This window comes from Haliotis asinina, chromosome 3 (genome assembly GCF_037392515.1).
Source record: "Haliotis asinina isolate JCU_RB_2024 chromosome 3, JCU_Hal_asi_v2, whole genome shotgun sequence".
Classification (NCBI taxonomy): Eukaryota; Metazoa; Mollusca; class Gastropoda; order Lepetellida; family Haliotidae; genus Haliotis; species Haliotis asinina.
Genome location: NC_090282.1, coordinates 71,798,971 through 71,823,039, shown reverse-complemented (window position 1 = coordinate 71,823,039; position 24,069 = coordinate 71,798,971). Strand labels below are relative to the sequence as shown.

The 24,069-nt window shown below is 39.5% G+C and overlaps 1 protein-coding gene across 2 annotated transcripts in view; it reads right to left on the bottom strand.

The window, feature by feature from the left end:
* Positions 1–22,319, bottom strand: part of LOC137278408 (probable G-protein coupled receptor 139) — a 63,694-nt gene extending 41,375 nt beyond the window's left edge. The window contains exon 1 of one of the 2 annotated variants that reach the window (XM_067810713.1): positions 22,250–22,319. The gene's annotated coding sequence lies outside the window, so the exon portion shown is untranslated. Of the gene's footprint in view, positions 1–1,442; positions 1,480–22,249 lie in introns of those variants that run through there. The other variant, XM_067810712.1, reaches the window with a different exon arrangement.
* Positions 22,320–24,069: the final 1,750 nt, after the last annotated feature.

The window sequence follows — 24,069 nt, the reverse complement described above, 5'->3', positions numbered from 1 at the left end:
TGATGAGAAAACATAACGTCTATGACAATAACACTAAATAGTGCAAGGTTCCAGCTACACCTGTCCCTAACGGTTATTTCGCAAGCGCCCATTAAATGAATCGTAACACGTGTTTGAGTATCTCATGGCAACACAGACGGACTTGTTTATGAGACTTGCTTGGTTATGGCATGTGCTATTAGCGACATGGGTTGTTTGGGTGAATAGTCATTTTCTCTGACTGAACAGTTTCTATAAGGTCATGTCATTCGAATTAGTTTCACTGCGCAGCTATGTTTATGATTAACATATATATTTGGCTAATCAGCATCCTAAAGTGACGTTACGACAAGGGAAAGTGCTTTGTCACATCCGTAGTAGTTTTAAAGTCTGTGAAACATTTTGACTGATTTGAATAACGGATGCCCTATGCTGTCATTTTTGCCTTAGCGATGGGGTATTGATTCTGAGAATAACTCGAACCATTCATAAAAATATTTTCAAAAATAATGCTTTCTCTTCAATCCATTTTTTGCAAACCATCTGAAAGCTTTTAGCTTTGGATATGAAAGAGGCATACACCATTATTTTGTGTTCAAGAACTATCAGAACAAAAGTATTACGAGAAACAGAAAAGAAACACGGCATTGCGTCACAGCTTACAAGGACCACAATTGAAAAGCCGATCACGCTGGCTTGGAAGAAAGTTTCACGTTTCCATATAATTATCGGTCACGCAATATTTCAACTCAATGGCGGTATTGCTTTTAGACAAAGACAAGTTTTGATCTTTTAATCAATTTTGTTTTTCGTTGAGAAAATAAATAGACACAAAATACAAACCGGAAATGTTATCTTCCATATACACATAAACAATGCATAACAGTTGTTGAGATAGGTTTAGAGGTTTGTTCATATGAAAACTTCATATAAGAGGCGTTACATATGCCATACGTGAGGGTTCCTAAGCACAAATTGAGTTTTCCTAACATCTTCTTGTCACTCGCTGTTTGAAATCTCTTACATTATTCAAATCTGTTATTCATAAAATTTAATGACTGATGTTTGCTACCAGTTTCCAGCAAACCTTACGCTGTTTACATCTTTTAACGCTATCGTTAAAAGTGAGTATGGTTGTACACTGCATTTAGCGGTATTGCAACAATATCATGACATGGAACGCTAGAAAAACACTCCATGTAGGGAATCAAACCCGTGTCTAATAAACCAACGCTTTAACCACGAGGCCAGCCTAAGTGACTGATTAAGTGAATGTCCTTCGAGTGGCAGTTTTCGTCTGAAACTTTGAGATAAATCATCATTCATTTCAACTTGATCTACCCTTGCGATTAATCTGTTAATGATTAATGTTGATGATTGATGTGATTTTTCATTGTCCACATCTGATTTTTTCCCAGAGGCTATTCTTCACGGATATATTAGAGAGAAAAAATATCACTTACCGTTTAAGAAAGTGACGCCCTGGTAAACCGATGGTTTGACCATGTGAAGTTCACTAACAAGAAAAAATAGAATACGATAGACGGTACTTGATGACATTATCTATACAGGTATCTTCTTACTTCCTGTCTGTCACTGATATACTTCAAAGCATGAATAAACACATCTAACAGAGCGACCCTTTTGGCGCTTACGATCACACTGAGCTGGGATGATGCTAAGGAGACTTAACCATACTGCAACCACACCCGTCTTATGCAAGTGACGTATGATTATTAATATAGTAAACTCAGTGAGCACACATTCAATGTCAACATAAGCATGTCAAGTGATGAAAACATACAACCGTTTCGCAAGGTCATCGATTTTCAAAGACCTAACGCAACTTAAGCACGTGAAGAGCTCCTTCAGTCTGAGTCTGGGATTAGTTTTCGCTGTTGCATCTCATCTGTACCTCTCAAGAACCCTTATTTAATTTCAGACATGACAATTTATCTGATTTCCCACACCGGTGTAATGTAATTAAGACGATGTGATTGGAGAGTGAGCCACGATATCTGTTAAGTCATTGACTTTCTGCGCGCTGTTTTCCTTAAAAGATGAAACTCCAATCAAAAATGCACGTAAATGCATTTACATATGTTCTTTGTACCTGGAATATATATGCATAACAATTACTCAGCTTGAATATGTTTCAAACTGTTTTATATTTGCACGTGGTCCCTCTCTAATACAGCAAACAGAATCACTGACAAACTATATTCATGATGGTCAAACGGACTGCTTCAACTATACCCCATATGAATCCACTTCAGCAACATACAAATGTCAAACGATTCAATTAAATATGTTAACAGATGATTTCCATGGCTGGATTGACAGGGTCTCTATTGCATGATCGATGTAAAATACATTTAGCGTTTGTTTGAAATCACCAAAGGAATAATTCACAATGTGTGTCGATCGTTTGAATAAACATACCAGTGAGTTGTACACGTACCTGACACTCAGAGAGGGGTTAGGTAAACACGTGAATGGTTAGCTGAAAACTAACAATAGTACGTCTGGTTAAACATTTCTATCTATAAAGCTATGCCAGGATTCTTTGCTTTCAAAAGAAAGCTGGCGTCCAAAATCAGGTTGTGATTTTGGGCATACACATTTAAACTGCGTAGGATCTAAACATGGATATAACATAACATAACAGAACAGGTGCATGAGCTAGCAAATGTGAAAGAAGCGAATTAGCACGTGGATACAATTGGAACCTGGGTCATTTATATTGCGAGCACCTGATAACATGTTTCTGATTTCTAAGAATTCAATGCAAAATAAACATATCTAAATATTTCCTGTTTTTCATCTAAATGTTCCTAATTAAATTTAGCATTATACTGGATTTTGGAGAAATTAGGAGGAAGGACCATGCGGTTCCGTCAATGTTGTGATAATCGCAGAGCTGAAAGCAAACATCGTACAACCAAATTCGCATAAATCTCCGAAATCCCCGAATCCAAATCCAAAGATTAGCATCAATATCCATACTAGATGGTTGTGGTGTAAACATGACAAGCCTTTCTTTCTTTTTGTATAGTAGCAAAAGTATAGAGGTATACTGCTACTTTCCTAACAGTTGAGCAATAAGAGCATAACCTATCACACCAAATGATGTTGAGGTTTCAGCGATGGCGGACCCTGCCCACAATAGCCTGATGTTTAGACGTCATATGATAGGATGAATATCAAGTCCTACACTGTACTATCAGTTTCCAATTAATCCTTGTCAGTGGCATGATTCATTGCTCTGCTAGTGCAAAATACGGTCGTCAAAATTGCCTATCATTATCGCATCCTAGCACCAGAGTCCACACATCAAACCAGGCAGAAGAGACACTTGGAAATTGAGGCATAATTACGGGCTCCATAAGCGGGAGAGTAATAGGATAATGCACCTGGCGCAGTTTTTCAAAACAGACCAACATTTACACAACACCGAATTTACTTAGTCTGGTTCATTACGTAATATGCCTGCAGGAACTAGAACTATGGCAACCACAGACAGGGTTGTTTGCGATGCATTCGATAAACGAAGCGGTAATAATAAGCGTTAGAAAAACTCATTACCTGGAAACAAACATAGAGCAATATATGTACGCTGATTTGTGTTTTCGATTGAACGTTCAAAAACAACACGACATAGCTAAATCTATTACAAACGGAATGCTGCATATACAGATCGGCCTAGCGGTGATATAATACACAATAATACATTCTACATGCATGATTTTGCAATAAAATTAGAAGGTAGAACAAAGACTCCAATGAAATTGTTGTGACAACAAACACAGTAAAACTTGTCAAGGCGCATTTCCTGATGAAAAGTATATTTGGTGTGCTGTAATATCAACAGTGTTCTGTTAATTCCACGCCTACTAAAGTATAACAATCCATACTAACCTTAATATGACGCTTCCAGTTAACCACACAACTGTTGCTCTAGGTCTTGGCTGATCGCCACAATCACGGAACATTTGCTTCTATTTGACTGTTAGAGTAAGTCATTTCTATTTAATGGTCCCGCTGACAAGAGAAGTCGAGCAACCCCTTCTACTCATGGAGGAAACAAATTACTTTCCTATCGCAGTTGCCCTTGCCTTGGCGATCGATCGTGATTCAGTGATCAAACCTCATCGATAAGGCATCTCAGCGTGAAGGAGGGGGAGTTCAATGGAGAAACCTCTATGGCTGGGATCCATCCAGTGTCAAATTGTATTATTTCAGTGAAATATTGTTCCCATTAACAGCTCACCGTGAAAGCCCGGAGCATGTGCTTGTGGACTCCTTGTACGGTAATGATGGGCTGTTCCTTAGTCCCATGCCATCAACATCCATAAAATCTATAGTCACAAGGAAATCGAGATTGCTCTTCGAGGGTTCTACCTGACACGCACACCAATGAGGCCATACACAGGGACGAAGCATCTTGGAAGTTTGCATGCATCTAATTATCAACACCTCTTGATCTCAAGAAAATGGCATCGTGTATATCACTCTTGATCTCAGTTTTGGAAAATATATCTGTGACTGTTAAATCGCTTATGTCGTTATTTTCAAGTTTATCCGTAGCACGTATCTCTGATGTCACATATATAAGGAATGTCAAACGCTGAACCCAGTGCCACAGTTCGTGGGCCTGATTAATTGGATAGAAAACAATCCAGGGTCTCTATTTCAAATCTCAAAGTAGATCAATTGGCTGACAAAGGTTTTTGATTCATTGTACGTCTGATGGGAGTGCTGGAATCACCAAGTCTTCTCAAGGGAACGTTTCTTATCATATAAACGATTTTGAGGTTATTGCCTTCCTAATGGATCAAATCCTAATACAACCGTAGTACTTACTTTAGTAAATCCATATGGATTGCTTTTGTATGAGATAATGCGGAATTGAATCAGAAGCGGAATGTATTCCAGCCGATGTATATACGCTTTTAACTGAACATTAAATGTATCATTGTCAGAGCAGTGTAAAAACGTATACGTAGTCATGTCCAATGTCTCAGGTATTTCAGCCTCATTTAGAGTCTAACACGTACCGACATGTGTGTAGAATTAACGGAATAGGAACGGCGTTCACATAGCCTTGGTCCACATGTTGTTCCATATTGTGAAATTCCACCGCATTCTTCTTGAATATGTTTGTTGACTTTCAGTACATAATCCAATCAAAGTACACCCCGATGCTCGGCGTATTTTAGGGCCTGGGGTCGAATCGTGCTTGATTTTTTATGCTAGGTCAATTGACAGTGTATCTACAGTGCGTCACAATGTTATGTGAGATAACCCTTAACGGTAACTAAGGTTGAGTATGTTCGGATAATCGGTCAGGCCCAGATATCCTTGTTGAAAGAGACCCGAAGCAGTGGGAAAGAATCGATTGTTAATGACTGCATTTAGTAATGTACCCAGTAATGTAAACACTGTTAGTGTACGCATCGGACGTGATCTACCTTGACAGCGTTATCTACTGTTAATGACGCACGTATACAATTAGCGACATGGGCTGTGATAGTAGGAATGAGTCATTATCTGCCTGTGAGGTCGATGATATATACTTTGGTAAACTGTCAATGTAATCAATGCAAGGTGTATATAACTATTACGTGGAACCGGATAAACTCAGATCATTTGACACTGTCAGTTAAAACAAGGTGACATTAGTTCACATGGGTGTACTGCCTTTATGCCTGCACTGATAAATGAATATTGCTTTCTACAGCAGTTATTTTTTTCCTATCATGGCAGCAGATATATAACTGGATCTGGTCCTCGATTGTATGTGTTGCACTCCACCCCGCCCATGGTATCCTTACATGGGGTGGTGAGGTAGCCTGGTAATCAGAGCGTCCACTCTTTATGTTCTATTCATCGAATGGGTACAGTGTCGGAAACCCCTTTCTAGAGTACTCCTATAAACGACACACAGTTTACTCATACAGTATCGGAAAGGTAAGGTAGAATGACAGAATGTTCTTTATTTACGTCGGTTCTCGTAACAAGCAGGAACTACTGTCACAATGCTTATCTGGAATCCCCAAAGGGATGGTCCATTCTTATTGAATTGGGTTGAGACGTAGCAATGTTATGCAGAGTTAAGTTACTTAATCGATCCCGATTCTGCTGGTCATGAGACCGAGTGTCTCTGTTATCTTTTGTTGTCATAGTAGTTAGTGAGTATCACCGAAGTGCTCCGTACCTATAACCTTCGTAACACGGTGACCCCCTCCCCCTGAACGCCTCCCATCCACCCACCCCCCCACCACACACACACCTCCTCCAGTGAAGACATGCATGAACGCAGCTTCATCATGTGATCATAATGATTAATTGAAACACTTGTACAACAGTATTTAGAATCGAGAGAAGTTGCCTTCGATCAAAGAAATTACCCTTTTCGAAAATCTATCTATAACAACTATTTACTAACTGATTTACACGAATTAGCTGTTAATCAGCCATTGGATGATATCGATTGTAGACACTGTTTGTCTCCAGGAAACAATATGCATCGCAGAAATAGTAACATCTGACACGTGGTGGTATTGAATTACGTCGACGATTCCAATATAGCATCGATGCGCTCAATACTTCTCCTAACGTGTTTACTTTTATAATGTTAATGTTATGATGGCCACGTCTCCTTGGTGAAGTACTAGCTATACCTTTGAAGTACCATTACATTAGTGAGCACTGAAGTATAATTATGGTGCAAAGTTCATGCTCTTGTTTCACTACACTTTCCCAAAACCATGCTAGTTTCGCTGAGGAACTGAAGCATGCCTTGCTTTTTTTTTGCTGTGGAAGCAATATTCCAGCAATATCATGGCTAGCGTCACATGTAATGGGCTTCACATGTGGTGCTCTCCCGGAGAATCTAACTCGAGTCTTAGGCGTGAGGAAAGAACACTTAAAGCCACTTGACTACCCCACTATCCCTTTAGTGGAGTGAAACGATCTGCTTGTATCATGCATTAACGTGAAAATTTACCTCCTGTGATAGACTTAACCATATATGGTCACAATATAGATTTTGTTTAACTATACACTTTATGGTGTCCTTTCGGAATCCATTCTGTGGATTGATGTCGCATACTTTTGAAAATAGCATTTTTAACCCTAAACACTAAGCAGCGTGGCAATTACGCTTGAATATTTCACCACGGAATGAATTATCAAATGAGCGTTTGCCTTGTAATAAGAGCGTTCAATGATTATGGTAACCATATGATGTTACAGGGTGAAAAATGATTATCTCTCGGAAATAGCTATCGATAATTTTCGGATTGAGTTCTGGAGGAAATAAAGAATCTTTCTCTCTCTCTATGTGGATTGACAAGAACATAGCCTCATCAAGTAGTGTGTACTGGAAATCGACACCACAACAAACCAATCACAAAGAGTTCATCATAATGATGGCAACTGAGTTGTTATTTTAGAAACGGATCCGCAGCCTGCAAAATCTGACCCGTCGAGATTTTACGGAGTATCAGTGACATTGGTGGTAATCGCTTGCTCAATCACTGAAGAGACGCCGCTGCTTCATGAGGAAGGAAAATAGTGAAGAGAAAGAGCGAAGACCCTTTCAAAGTTGATGATCTATTGTTTTCCGTCTGGTGTCCACTTTTCCCGTTTCTGGCACCGAAGAGCATGCTGCGTCAACGAAATGTCACAGATCGCACGCCACAGAGCATACTCAAAATGTGTTTAAGACATACCCATGGCTTATGTAAAGCTTTCAAGAACGTGTGTGGGACCACAAAGCTGTTAAATGTGCCATGTGTTATCCTTTGTGTGTTTAGCAGAACGACGAGCGGCGTATGTGTCGGTGAAAAATTAATATGTATGACAGAATACATTACCAACAATCCCTTCTCACTCTATTGACTGGTAACAATCAAGAAACATTAATGACCACGACTGGTACAAGAGCAAACTATTAGAGTCTTTAACGTTAATATAATTACAACCGCAGCTGAAGTCAATTAGGTCACTGGCGTATACCCACATCCGCTAACGACTTGTACAATCTCCTCCATTGTGGAAACAATGTGGAAACATATAATATACCTATTATCTGTACATCTCACTTTTTCAGCTTCTGATTCTTATTCAATTTTGGCATATTCATTCAGCACTGGTTTCTTTTACAATTAGTATTACTAATTGATATATATTTTTTGTTTCATCCGATGAAGGGGCAAGGAATAGCCCAGAAACGTTGTGACGAATACCAAAGACGTCTTCTTCTACATACTTTATGTGACATATTCTAAGTCTTGAAAATGATTTTGATCTTTAAGATATAATACACCCTGAAAAGTAAAGCGAAAGAGGTCTTAGGTGGTATGTTTTCTAGACTATGTTCATTTGCGACAGATCATAATAAGTTACCAGATTTGCCGCATGTCATAGTCACTGAGTGAAACACTCGAATGTCAGTGTAAGGACCATCTGTTCTCATGAACCCAAAGGGAGCCCAGAACTGCCTGGCATCGTCATGGTACCAGCAGATTTGGAATTGTGTCCTGGGAAATATTACTCCACTTTTCCTGCATTGTTTACGTTGAATGTTCTGTAGCTGTTACTGTCGCAGACGTTGACCAAGAATATCCCGTAAACGTTCAATGGGGTTTAAATGAGGGTGTACAAAACAACTTGAGAACTATGGCTGTTGAACGTCTGTGTTAAGCTATGGGATAACTTTACCATTAAGATCAGTTTGTGCACAGGCACGCTTGTTGCCTTGAATATCATTTCTGTGCATGAATGTTGTGCTTTCTCATAAAAAGGTTGTTGTCTAGTCACTCCGTATTATAGTGGGCATTGCCGTATTGAAAAATCACGTTTATTTATAGCATAAACGATAGAACGGGTGTCTCAAGAATTTCATCAGTGCAACCCCGCCGGCATCACAGTTTTCCCATTTCCTTCTGCATTTTTGAGCATGACGCTCACCACGTCTTCTGCCGGTAAGGAGGAGCAAAGAAGTCTATCTGTCCTGACATCCTACGCAGTCCTGGTGCTGTTGCTGTAGACGTGGTCGTGCTGAATCTGCCACGGACCTGAGGAGCTGGCATCTGCACATTATGGTACCACAGTCTTGGAACCTGCTCACCACCGCAGCCGACTCGCCTGTGTGCATCCTAAGAGTTAACGTTTTTTTAGTTGAGGTTTCATCGTTCGTGGTATGTTTCTCAATTTTCAGAAAACAGAAATAGAGCCCAGAAAACAGAAAAATGAAAACAGAACGTTTCAATAGCCCAACATGCAGCACGTTAGTTTCCTTTGGCCGTCAAGATTGTTTTGGTACGCTTGGCTGCTTGTACCAGCACAAACTACCTACGATGCAGAAGATGCACGACTCCAACATTCCAATGTTTCTATTTTTGCGTGTCTTGCGTTACACACACAATACTTCTTGCACTTCAATTCGAGCAACGGGGCTTTATTCAAAATCCAATGAAATACTTCATTTTGTAAACCGAGAAGGTCGTTGAATCGGCAGTTGATGCTGGAACACAGTTCAACACAGTTAGAAGTTTCGACATTAATTGAAAAACAAATGTGCATGAATGGGTGACTTCGTTCGGCTGATGGACTCCCGAGAGCACGTTACTGGTTGTGTCTCTTCAAGCAGGTGACTTCATCCTGACTATGCCTCTGATTATTCAGTACTGAGTGGGTACCTGCTAGTGCGAGACAGTAATGTGACTGTTAATCTTCAAACGCCTCATATCCACTTTGGATTGTATTTTTCCCATGGGGCTGATAATGAAAATCGAATGCATACTCCTCCATTCACCAGAGTAATAATGTATCGCTTTGGGCATGCTTTGGCGAGTGATTTTATGAGCATATAAATTTGATCGTGAACATTATTTTAATTTATTACCGAGAAATGAGCGAGTAGGGTTTTACGCCAATTGCAGCAATATTCCCGCAGTCTCATCATGGGTAACCCACAAATGTGCTTCACACAGAGTGTTGCAAAGGAACACCGTTAAACATTCTCGAAACATTCATCCATTACCAAACTGGTAGTCACAATAGCTACAGAAACGGTCTATTTTAGAAACAAAACCTGTAATTGTTCGAGTTTTCGCACCGCAACCCAGTATTGATACAGACACCCTTTAAACATTTATAGAGAGAGGATGTAACAAACGATCCGCACGATTCATATAGATACTTGAGTCCAACTAACGTTTGTACAGGGAGTCGGTGAGTCTATGTGATATATTTGCAGAACCATCGAAACGTCTAGCAACAGAATGCACTGAATCGCTGGAAGATGATCCAGCACTTGGTATTAAGTGAGTGTTTTCTCTGAATCAATGAAAAACGTCTGAGAGACATGTTATACATATTATATCTCGAACATGTTTTATGCCTCAGGATATCAACTGGAAATCAGCGCAGCTATATTTGTGTATGACAAAACAAAGCCCTCATCGATGAACACGTGTTTGATTAGAGCAGTTCGTAACCAAGGATACGAAAATGAGTTATCATTTAAAGACAAGAAGATTGTAGTATTGTTAGGCATTTGGTTAACTGATTTAACAGAATGTCAAACCTAATAACACACCAGCTCGTTTGTTGCAAGGTAAGAGGTTTGTAAAGGTGATATATGGTAAATATGATGTCAAGGGTTTCGGCAAATTTGTATTGATGATAATTAAGAATTTTAGTGACAGCTGTATACGTCAGTGGCGTAGTCAGCCGATATGGATCACGCCTTTTGGGGACCTCCTTGATTTCGCATACAAGGCATTCCAAAAATGCCAGTCTGAGACCCTACAAACTACAGACAATCCTGTTTCTCCCGAAACAGGTAAAACATTTTATGCATGTTTGTCAGCAGTTTCCATGAGAGGCAGCTCTGTACACCGAATTGCAAAGAATTAGGCGGCTGTGAATGGCACTCATCAATCTCCGATGTATGTACATCTAACTGTAGCAAGCACACAAGTTAAAGCCTCCTCTTGTTAATGTCGTATTTGACGTTGATAAGAACGTCACATAATCAGTCCTCATCCTGGAGATAGTCGAAAAACGATCAGTGCACAAGGAGTATGTCAAACAGTCATGCCGAAACTAAGTGAGTTAAACTTTATTGTCACATGGGCAATATGTCAGTCATATCGTGACGACAACCATTAATATGATACATAATAGTTAATGGTAAAAATCTGTTAACGAAGGACAATAGAACAACTAGATTATCGCAGACAGATATGTAAAACTAGTAAATGAAGACAGTTTAACTATAGAGGACGATACAATATTAAAACGTGCTATAGATCGCCAAGAACTGGAGGTAGATCACCATACCAGGGTCGCCTAAACTGAAAGACCAAACGAGAACATAGACATGATGAATGTCTGTCTTGCATGGTATTACCAGCATGTTTGAGTTGGTTATGGCTGTATGATTAGAGCGCACACCTGTATCGCGGCCACTGCGTGATTGTTGCATTGCACAAACTGAAACAGAGCAGGAAGTGGCCCATGTTGCCCTAGCTGGCTCTCGTCCAGTCAACCTGCACAGTGTGTATGAATACGATAATGGTGCCATATTTAAGCACCACTATAATATGCGATAAATGAAATTGTTACAGGTGACTCACTAAATGAGACAACATACAACCCGAGGATGCCATAATCGCAATCAAGGATTCGTAATCAAGGTAGAAAACATGCCCAGTACCGTCAAGATTTAAAAAACATCATGCAAAATAAAAAATGTACTCGAAAGCTCATACCATCTAAAAGGTACTGACTCGGAGTCTGTGAGTTTAGTTTTACGCCGCACTCAGCAATATTACAGCTATATGGCGGTGGTCTGTAAATAATCGAGTCTGGACCAGACACTCCAGTGATGAACAACATGAACATCGATCTGCGCAATTGGGAACCGATGACATGTGTGAACCAAGTCAGCGAGACTGACCACCGTCGCTTTTTAGGGTTGCTGAAGGCCTATTCTACCCAGGGACCTTCACAGGTCACTGACATTTTGGCACCAAAGAACCATATATATGGCAACATGTGTACTAGCGTACTTTTTGGACGGTTTCTTTAAACACAAGAATTGGAATATATATTCGCAAATGAGATCACAGGACTTGTATGAGAAGTTTAACCTACGTTTCAGGCACATCGGAGTTCTGGTTTCAATCAACACCACGGTGCCAAATTGGAATACGCTGGCCTGTTTTGCGAACATCAACACATGCCTATTACATATTAATAATCAACGCGACTTTCATAGAGAGAATCCTGCTAATTTCATCATCAGCATATTGATCGAATGTTGTCTCTAGTCGATGTCACAAAAGAGCGACATATCATTACTTATTGAAATTATAATTAGGTCACACTGACACACTTCTTGTTTCAGAACATCACCATCAGTATTCGTCATATCCAGTTTAGTAGTGAGATCTGTTAACCACTACACACTAAAAGGACATATCACCCGAACCGGCAATTCTACATTCTAAATCTCATCATCATGTGACCATGCACAGCGCCACCCTTGTATAACCTTGACCTTTAAGTTAATGTGTGGATTATGACCTTGTGTCATACGAATTCTCCGAAGCTATGTGCACGCTACCCACGATAGCATATCCCATAATGTCAACACCATTGCCTACTTTCTGGAGAAATATCATATTGCTAGTGGCAAACACGGCGGCAAAGACGACAGAAGAGAAATTCCGACCAAGCCCGTGAGTACGGTTTCAATGGACTACGTAGTGATAACCAAATACAGGAGTACATCGAATCGTAGAGTAATTTATAACTAACACATCATATGATAGTCTTGTGACTGAGTCCTGGAACCTGGAACCTGGGAGATCGTTTGGTGAGTGAGTGAATGAATTTAGTTTTACGCCGCTTTTAGCAATATTCCAACAATATCATGGCCTGTGACACCTGAAATGTCCTTTATTCATTTCACCAATGTGGCGATTCGAACACGGGTCTTTGGATAACACTTTAACCACTTGGATACTAGTATTCAGTCGCACTGAGAGGTTGTTTAGTTTGATTAGAGTTATACAATGATTACAGAATGTTTGTTGAGAAGTCGTTTAGTTTGATTAGAGTTATACAATGATTAGAGAATGTTTGTTGAGAAGTCGTTTAGTTTGGTTAGATTTATACAATGATTACAGAATGTTTGTTGAGAGGTCGTATAGTTTGATTAAAGTTATACAATGATTACAGAATGTTTGTTGATTTATGATCTAAAAGTGAACTTTTGTATTTCACAATAACACTATGATGTTATTCACAGAAATCTTACTTGCTCTTTGTACATCTTAACATACCCTTCTTCGATCTGTAAACCCATTTTGTAAACAGGGAACATTCTGAGACCACTTTATAGTCTCGGCGATAATCTCCCAAACGAACAGGTAAAACGTGCCAGGGCTCGAGTAAAAGACTTAGAACACAACTTTTCTTATTGCAGAGGTAGGTATTTTTAAGTTTATCACATTACGACGAGACTGATATCACTAAATTATGTTCTAATTTCAAATATGCAATGCAACAGGCATAATCCGTCGACCATGCGATCAAAGCGTAAATTTGTAAATTGACTTTATTAAACGGCAAAAGAAACGGTACCAAAATTTGATAATTTGCACTCCAGCTAAACTATCTTGTAGGTAGTTAAGAGCTTAAAACAATCGCCACAACGCTTCTCTAACATTTGTAATGAAAACGTTTTGTGTTTGGGCGAACAGTACCACTGCAACAGAGTTTCGTGAAGCACGAAAATCCTTTGAATGGATTGCATGAAACATGCATCTTAGGGGTAGAAGTGTCCACGCAAACGTTTCTTGACATCAGACCTTCAAGTCAGCTTCAGCGACCATGCCCCGATTAGTGTACACGTGTAAGAGTCACTAGGTTGATGATGAACTACTGGCAGAGTTTTAGACAGGCCATCGAGGACCATTATTTTCTACAGCGTGTGTCATGCACCTGAGAAAACGTCATCAGCAGCGTCTGAGCCTGGACATCATATCAATCGAGGAACAGCATCATGACGACTCGGACAATACGGTATCTGCCGTGGTGTACGACTGAGGCTTCAACATCGCCGTCAGTGTCTTCCACACGCACGTTTCGCCAGCGGCAAAACAGACACTGGCAGAGAGTGATGATCTCAGACGAAAGCTGGTTCCAGAAATGATGGCAGGGCTCGTGTCTACAGACGTTTGACGTCCCCAGCACGTCGTAGAGTCAGATCTTGCATCGATGCCCACGATGGACATACCAGATACTGACAACGTGTGTTATTTTGTTTACATCTGCGATAGAGTACTGGAGACTTCATTCCTTCATTTAAACAGTGACTCATGGAACCTTTATTTGTTGCTACTTCAATGAAACGACCGATACATCTTGCCCATACACCTGTAATTAAACTTCACTGTCCTTATTCACAACGTTGATTGGTCATGTGGTAACATCAGTCATTTCGACATGGCTTCGTTTCTTTTGTCTGTTAGCTTAGGTCACTGAAAGATGTGTCCCTGAGATTGAATATTGAATGATGTAACAGTGACCTTAGCAGTAATAACTTAATTGATCACATCTCTGAAGCTAACCTTTCTGGAGGAATGAAAGGTTTGAATCATGAAACGATAATCACAAACATACCACGTCCATGGAGAAAAGGAGAAACTGCAAAATAGGGAACCAAGCATTTATGTTGAAGCAAACCAAAATCCATCAGGTTTCATAACTACTCCGTTTTTCAACAGACAGACATGCACATACATTGATGGTGTCGATTTATAGTGCCTTAATGAGGATCAAATTTCCCCCGGGCCAAGGTTATTTGTGAGACAGGCAGGTTGTAATAGCACGGAAAAGGCAACCTTAAGGGCTTTCAAGTTATATTCGTAATATCGACATGGATAATATTACATAAAGAAAGTATGTCAATATTTATTTCCACTCAAGATTAAAAATCCAGAAAATTGAAAGTATGGTAATTTGGAAATTGAGGCGAAATCATAAAGGAATACAACTGCTCATGGTTCTAATTTTGGAACAGAAATTGCATCAGCGATACGTCTTCAATTTCCCTGGGCATCGTGGATTGCTGTTTTTGTTGGAAAGCAGCATCGAATATGTCAACCATAAAAGGCTTGTAGTCCAATCAAATGAGTTTAGTGCAGTGATACATGTTCACATTAAACTGGGGTTTCAGCTTGGGCTTGGGCTTTTCCAAGCAAGTTGGCATGCTGTAATGCTGCCAAATCTCAACCTATCACATAGAAATTCCGTTATAATTCAATGAAATGCTTATCGATTTACTACTCATGACTAAAAAGAGTGTTTAAATCGAATTCTCAGAATACTTACTGAATATATCCACGTAAAGTATTCTTAAGCATAGTATATATTTTCGTCGGGAATAAAAGATGCATTTTTGACCTGGGTTAAAATTGTATAACGTGGATTACATATATACTAGTATGTAGAATGCAAAACACATTCCGAAACGGGTCTGAACTACCTAGCCACAAATTCCGTCAATTCAAGGCGGAAGTACAAGAAAATAGATCATCTACTCACAGTTTCTTCCAACCGTGGACATTCCCTCTGGCATGAGCAAGTGAATGAATTTAGTTTTACGCCACACTCTGGAATTTTCCACCTATATGGCGGCCTGTATATAATAGAGTCCGGACCAGACAATCCAGTGATCAACAACATTGGCTTGGATCTGCGCAGTTGAGAACCGATGGCATGTCTCATCCACGTTATCGAACCTGACCACCCGGTCCCGTTAGTAGCCTCTCACGACAAGTATGGGTTACTGAAGGTCAATATTCTAACTCGGACTTTCAAGAGTCCCTTCTGACGTGAATACATTGATCGAGTGTGACTTGTATGTCGCACTAGAAAAACACAAACAGTCTCTCACTTCATTATATGAACAACTGACTTACCTTTTCGTGTGTTTGTGACCGGGCGGAAGCTGCTTCTGTAAAACTACTCCTATTTTATAATGGTTACATTATGGGTGATGAATCAGAGAATTATTAATGACAATGCTGCGTGGATATTCAAAAGACAAAGACCATGATCATGCGTCCCTTTTTATTCATGTCATGAGTCCCGAGTGCTTTATAAACAGATATATATTCCTACTTCGTATTAATGTTGAATTACAGAAACTACACTCGCGTTCTAAAGAAATCAAAACTGGAACTTTACCGTCCACCTTTGGTGAGAATAGACGTCATATTGTAAAATATGAACATGAGCTTAGCATAAACCTACCATTTTCATATTTTCACTTGCAAAACTTTAGAAGACATTGTCAAAACAAGGACCACGTGTCTCCTTGGAGACTGCTAAGCTTACCACAAAGCGCTTACGCGATTTTGTCGTTATGGTTTCTTTTCCTGATGAGCACCAGAGAACACCTAAGAATATTGTCAACCATGCTGCAGTAATTGGTACTCAGACAATGCTTCCTTTGATGTGAAAAAAGAACATGTATGTTCATAATATGCTAAGAGGCATTAAGAGTAAAACCCTGAACTGAAATATTCAAGCAGATGATATTGGTAAAAACTAGGCATTGTTGATTAGTTCATTTTTATTAATACTAGCAGGTGTTTTCTTTCTTTAAAGGTCATTGTTATCATTACGGATATGAGAGTCCATTTGATGGAGTGGATATTTCACATCTCATCTTGATCCCGAAGTCGTAAAAGACGTGTATCTCTTGTGAGGTGAGATAATGCATTGGAATCGGGTAACCAAAATTTTGTTGTGTCTGGTTTGATGTTTCGCTGAGCTCAGTGATATTTATGGGCATATCTGTTGCAATGTCTCTGTGTTTGGTGGTTTGACGTCAATTCTTAATCTATCAAACGCAGTGTGGGCACTGAATGATTTGGTTGTCATCCTAGAGCGTCATTTGTATACGCGATATTAGATCTAAGTTCTTATAATCATGGCATAACTTCTATTTATTTCTTCCTATCTCAGACGGCACGTTCATTTTGGTTCATCTAAAGAAACAGGAGACAGAGCGCCCTATTTGACTGACGAAAGCAAAGGAAAAATATGACAGATAAATGGGTACAAAATGAAAAGATAACTTTCCCTGACATTCAACGTCATGCTTTAAATGAACCCTTTGCAGAAAGTACTGGTATACTCACTCAGCAACAGTATTCCAGCTATATAGCGTTCATATGTGAATGATCGAGCCTGGACCAGGCAACCGCGTGCTCAACAGCATGAGCAACCACATACGCAACTGGAAGGCGATGGCATGTGGAATTGAGTCAACACTGACCACTCCCGTTACTAGCCCGTTACATCTAGACCTGAACCGAAATACAATTTGACTTGAAGAGAGTACGTAATGTTGAACGAAGTTGTAAATTTTGGGATATATACATTCATTTCTAAGCTGTCTCTATTACTAGTTAAAAACAACGTGGAAACTACACAATGAGTTCGCTCTAACACTATAGAGGGCATTATCTCCACAAGTATGCACTAGGGATTGCTGTCCTGCCCTGAAATACATGAAATACATGTGTGGTAGCGTCGAATAGATTTGTATCAGCCACAAAACTGCCGGTATCTCTTTTGGAACGCCGATAACTTTTAAGAAATACTCGATCTACTTAATGAAAGGGTCACCGAAAAACAGTAACTGTTGAAGTCTTCATGACAAGAACAGGACGAAACGGAATCTCTCTTGTCAACAAAGAAGCATTGATAACTGTCGGTATGCGTGCAGCACGGACATTATTTCCAGACAACAGCGTTCCACATTGCAGTGAACCACTGATATTGTGATTGCGGTCTATATATATATAAATGACTCCATGGACTATAAGGTCGTGTCATTGAAGATTTGTCTAAAATAGACGCAACAACAATAAACACTCCTCCTGCAAAAGAAAACAAAACGTGATTATGTAATTCCCATTAGTCTATACTGTTTGTTTGACATTAAAATAAGATACTTAGTGCAGTCGGCGCCATTTCCTAAATCCAATAAACCAGCTACTAAGTGTGCTAGTTTCCGTTAATTTGCATTTTACGTTGACGTTTGTGGCCTATTTTTACTCTAATTCAGTTTCTGAAATCAATGTATTATTTACGCAAATGTCAGGCTTTAATGGGGCGATGAACTGATTGAATAGCAATTACCGTCGTTCGTCCGGGCATACACAAACATTTACAATGCATCTGATCAATTATTTACATTATTCGTCCACTAACACAAACACCCGCGTAATAAGCTAGACTGTTCACATACATCAGATAATAGATATGTTACACATAGCAAGCTTTGCGCTGCATTGTCCGCCATGTTTGTTTTCTGCTTATACGTTTTCGCGCTGACGTGCAAGGAACTTGCCCTTTGGGACTCCAGTCACAAATCATTGAATTTACCCAGGCGATGATACGTAATTTTAAACCGATGGCCTGTAATTTGATTAGGGAGTCTCCGCTGAATATGACCGCTGCTGTATTGTATGGGCATCTTTCAGATTAAACACTAATACTCTGAATGATGTTCATTCCAATAATGTTTGTGACAGACATTGTCGTTTTGTCATTTTCGGAAGCCACAAACACACTCTTTCTATGCAAATTATTCCAATAATCTACAGGTTGATGTGAATGGTTCCGTTTGAAAATGTCACCTGTGAAGATCTTCAGTAACCCATGTTTTTCGTGAAAGGCGACCAACTCACTCAGGCTTCCTGACTTGGTTAATGCATGTCATCATATCCAAGTTGCATAAAGAGATGCGCGTGATGGATATCACTGGATTGTCTGGTTCTGAATCGACTTTTACACACTGGAATATTCCTAAGTGCAGAGTCAACACTAAACATACAGGAATCTGAACTGGTTCAAATTCCTTTCTTCTTTAAAGCTCAGCTTGTTTTAAACAGACAGATATAAACAGATATAAACAGACAGTGCACAGTAGAATAATGCGCTTGGGGTGATGTATTTCTATTACTCTAAAGTGAGGTCTTCACTAGACCTGATCAGATAACAATAGCGTGCGTTTGTTTTCCTATCCTCAGTGGATATGGAAACTGACGCCCTGAGTATCTCTTGTTTGGTTGAGTTGTTCCAACAGTGCTGAAGCTGGCCGTTTGTGTTTAGTGCACTCCGATAAACTGCTGATTGGCCAACCATTTGACGAGCTATAACATCGAGTGAGGGAGTGAGTGAGTTTGGTTTTACGCTCCTGCATTTATCAATATTCCAGCAATTTTATAACGGGGGCACCAGAAAAGAGCTTCACACAATGTACTCATGCGGGGAATCGAACCCAGGTTTGTAGCGTGAAGTGCGAACGCTTTAACTACTGGGCTGCCCAACTGCCCTTGCTATGATATCGATTAGACGTTAAATAACATGCATTTACACACTCACTCATTTCTTAAGATGTGCTTGCCATTACACGCCAACATTATATTATATCTATTTAATAGTAAGTGAATTTGCCCATGTACAAAAGTTCAGGATATAGTCGGTATGGAATCTTCTTTTAACTATGATTTGTAATGAATGTTCAGGAAAATGATTTTTTTACTGCTTGCACTTTCCAGATAGTCAAAGTTATGAAATTGTGACTTCTTGACAATTTCCAATTATTGCTCATTACATGTACAGTATCTTGACATGAAGGACAACGTAGCAATTGCAACAAATACTGTAACCCATGTATTACATGCACATGGAAATCTTGAAATGCAAGCTATAAATCAAAGATGTTCATACAAGCGCCTGTTCAACTTCAGTGAAAACTAACAAATCCTTGCAACATTTCATCATGATACAGGATGCGCTGACATTGCATTACTTGTCTAACCATATATTCAGACACCAGAATTTCATTTCGTTGAAGTTGTTAACTGCTATGAAATAGATAAGCCAGACACCACCAGATCACTGAGGGAGCTCTAGTATAGTCATTTCCTCATAATGTTTGGTCACATCGTGCTTCATCTTATCATCCTACAGTTAGCGTATGAAATTGATTGGCGAGACATTCCGTTAAACCAGTAAATATACAACCGTAAAACAATCACTCGCTGTCTGGAAACGTTCCCAGATAATTGCTATCATATTTCGAAGTACAATGTATGTATGATATTACTGTTATCGTGAATGGCATATGCTGTCCAAATCGCGACGAAAAAGCATCAGAATGTTTAGAATGAACTTCAGTCACTAACAATTGAGTACGTCATAGTTTGAAGATTCACACGTATGTTTAGTTTCATGTATTTCTTGATTCTTACACGCCCCTTCGTCCCTTCCACACGCCAGTAACCGATCGTTATTTCATATCCGATTCGCCTACGTTGTGTTTAAAGGTTTGTATGCACGGCTGCTGTGTTACTGAGTTTCGTCAAAAGATAACAGAAGCATTTTTCCACCATATGCTCGACGTCGTATGACTGCAAATAAGTTGAGGTTAAGTAAGATGAAATGGGGTTTAACGTCGTACTTGAGAATATTCCGCTCATGCCTGCGTGCATGCGTGTGTATGTGTGGCTGCATGTATTGGCACTAGCACTTAAACTGGTTTTATAGTGCTAACTCATCGAGATACCATGCCGCTGTTAAGTATGAATACCCAACTATGACACGCTATACTCGTTCCGAACCGACCAGTCCTTGTTTTATGTTTTTGAATCACCCTAAATCTGAGCTATGAGTGACTGAGAATGTACTACACGATACGCTGAGTATTCTTATGAATACGAACCTGTTTTCATCGCTTATGTTTATAATGTACAGGAAGGGGTAAGTCAGTAGTTATTGCCTTGTAATTAAGTAGGTACCGAAAAGACTAACCGATGCATTAAATGTGCTAAATATCTATATAAATGTCATAGAAAAACGTTATAGAATATAGGCCAATACCTACAGCATCCACAAGGAAAGCTGACACGTATCTTGTCAATATATTGCACGTACCAGGCCTACTCATTAACTGATGAAAGTATTCTGGGCCTCTCCAATCCACTTCCTCATCTGACCACATCTGACCTTTCGGATTAAAAGTCTGTTTTTGCCATATCATCGATCTCCTCGAAAAGATCATGAAATACCAATTAGAACGTGTTCCATTCGAAAATGGATTAGACTGAACTAGATGAAATTCTTTGAACACTGAAGGAAATTACCTTGTTTCCTATGTCAATACCATGAAATTGATTCCACTGTACAAATGCATGTCATTTGCACGTCGGCTGATTCAAAGTGCTAAATTAGTTAACGAGGCTATTGAAAACACCACCTTTCATCACTTTAATTATTTCTGACAGGTATTGATTACCAACTCAAACTGGATTCCGTTACGTGATAGCCGCAGAGATTTCTTTTCTCGTGGATAATCTAGGCTTCACCATGCTGCTTCTCATACGTTTGTTTTAAGAGTTTACGTCTAACAGGTTGGGTTCCCACCAATGCCATTGATGATTAAATATAATACATGAAAGATATTTCATAGACTTGTGAAAGAAGATATTTTATAGACGAGTCCCAAGTCCCAAGAAAATTGTGGAAATTTTCTTTAGCATACACCCATGTGGATCACATATGTATATAAGAATGCACATATGTATATAAGAATGCACATATGTATATAAGAATGATGTAAGTAAAACACCAACTGGTACATCTACTCTGTTCTCAGATATAATAATTCATCCCCTGAAAACTAATATATGTACTACTGTACACTCGGTATTCTCATAACTTTCTTTATATATATATTTCTTTATACATACATACATACACACACACACACACACACACACACACACACACACACACACACACATATATATATATATATATATATATATATATATATATATATATATATATATATATATATATTGTTGGTGAAGAACAGTGTCGTGTAATTATTTCGGAAACTACTTGACATATGAGGATTTAGTTGTCTGCTCAATCTACACTGAAGTGAAATCATTGAAGGATAATGAAAGTGAATCACCAATCAGTACATCTATGCTGTTCTTAGTTATAATAAATCGTCCCCTGAAGACTAACCCTCTACTAGACTGAAAACTTTATTCGATTTGATGTATTTGAACGTGTTCAAATGAACCAGTGTCGGAATTGATTTTCCCAATGTCTATGTTGATATGGATATTGAAATATTAATATGAAGTCTTACCTTAAAGATAGCTGCAATGGAGAAAAAGGCTAACAGTCCGTGATCTTTGCGTCATCACGGCTCAATGCTCTGCACGCTGGCAGATCGACATCCCAGCCTGTTTGAAGTCAGTTGTGGCCAACGAAACTCGGTTTAGCCTCTCAGTGTAGTTTGTTCTCCATCGCTCAATAACTTCCGTGGGTTGTATTTCATATAGTTGGCGTCAGCCAATCAAACGCCTCAGAGGGACTACTTGGTTTCAGAATTGTCCGAGCTTTCCAACTTGACACTAGTATTTACAGAGCCAGTCTCAGACACCGACACGCTGTTCGTGGAAAACTTGGGTTATCGCGAAAACTCTGTGAGTGCTTTCTGTTAATTATGCTTTGGAATGACCAGTTGCATAGTTCAGCAATGACTCTACCCTACTTTCGTCTTCATGGGTGATGAAAATAAATTAATACATATGAATAAACTTTGGACATCCGACAGTGCAAGTAAATAGGTGTTTATTCAGTTAGATGACATAATTGCTGACTCACTCCATTCTTTTTTTATCGATCGGCATTGCAATCGGTCAGGTATGAAGCAGATATCTACTATTACCAAAGTAGGGGATGTTCCATTTTGGGGTGATATTAAATGGGAATCAAAATCTATGAGTGTCCATGGATTTAGAAAATGATTATTCCATTCTATATGTATATTGACCTTCGTGCAAACATGTCATGACAAACCCACGATGTGCACGTGAACATGATCAAGGTAATATTTACAATATTTCCGTGTGTTTTTGCACACTTTAGTGATAAAATCCAGACCGGTTTTGTAAATCAATTATACGGTTTTTGTCTCTGATGTCTGGTGCAGTTGGCATGTTGTTATTTCAAACAAGACAAAGTATTGGGCCACATAGCCAACTATACAATTACAATCAGAATATGGCCAGACAAATAACGTTCGTGACATATGTCGTCGCACAAGACCGTTTCATCAACTGGTGCGCAAGACCGTTTAATCAGAACGACCGTGCTACCAAATCGTAGTCAAAGTGTATCTTGAATTGGAGATGCCTTTGGATTTCACAGCGCTACAAGAGTTGGAAGACGATATTTGGAATAGGCTACGTAGATAGAACCAGCATACCCGGCATCCACGTGTTAACTGCCAGACGTCTTTGGTGTCAAGTAGGCCAGCGCTGGACCAACTGTCAAACGTTATGCTTCCATGTTAAGCAAGGTTTACTTTTGTCTTTCTTGGCAGCTGGCGCAACACATTTCGGCATAGACGGAATCAACACCTTTATGTCGTTAACGCTGGACAGAACGATCATTTTGTGTACGGCTTGGTAAGGCGGTGCGGTGGGATCATTGTGGCTATCAGACCATTTTCTTATGTTATTCACGAATGTGACAATAGGTCAGTACTCTCGTGGAAACATTCATTCTGTCGGTACCCGTTGTGCCTTGTGCGCGCCGACCCGGACGTCGTTTTGGGGTTCAGGATGACAAGCCATGAGCACGCAGGATTCGTATGTTACATAATATGTCCACCAGTGTCCCAAGTCAAACATATGTGGATTGTCCTGACCATTCACAGCGAATGAGATCGAATCAACCAAGTAGACTGTAGGCTTTTGTTAGAAGTATAGCGCGTTGACTTCGGGATATACTGTCTTGAGAACAGAGGTGACTTCACGCGATATTTGACTTTTCATGGTCAATCGCGTGACGAACAGTCGGGAGCGGCGTTCTGTGGTTCAACGACTAATGCAAATCTCATTGTCCCTGTTACAGTGTTGGACAATTCTTCCCACAAAAGATATAAAATATTAACATTTT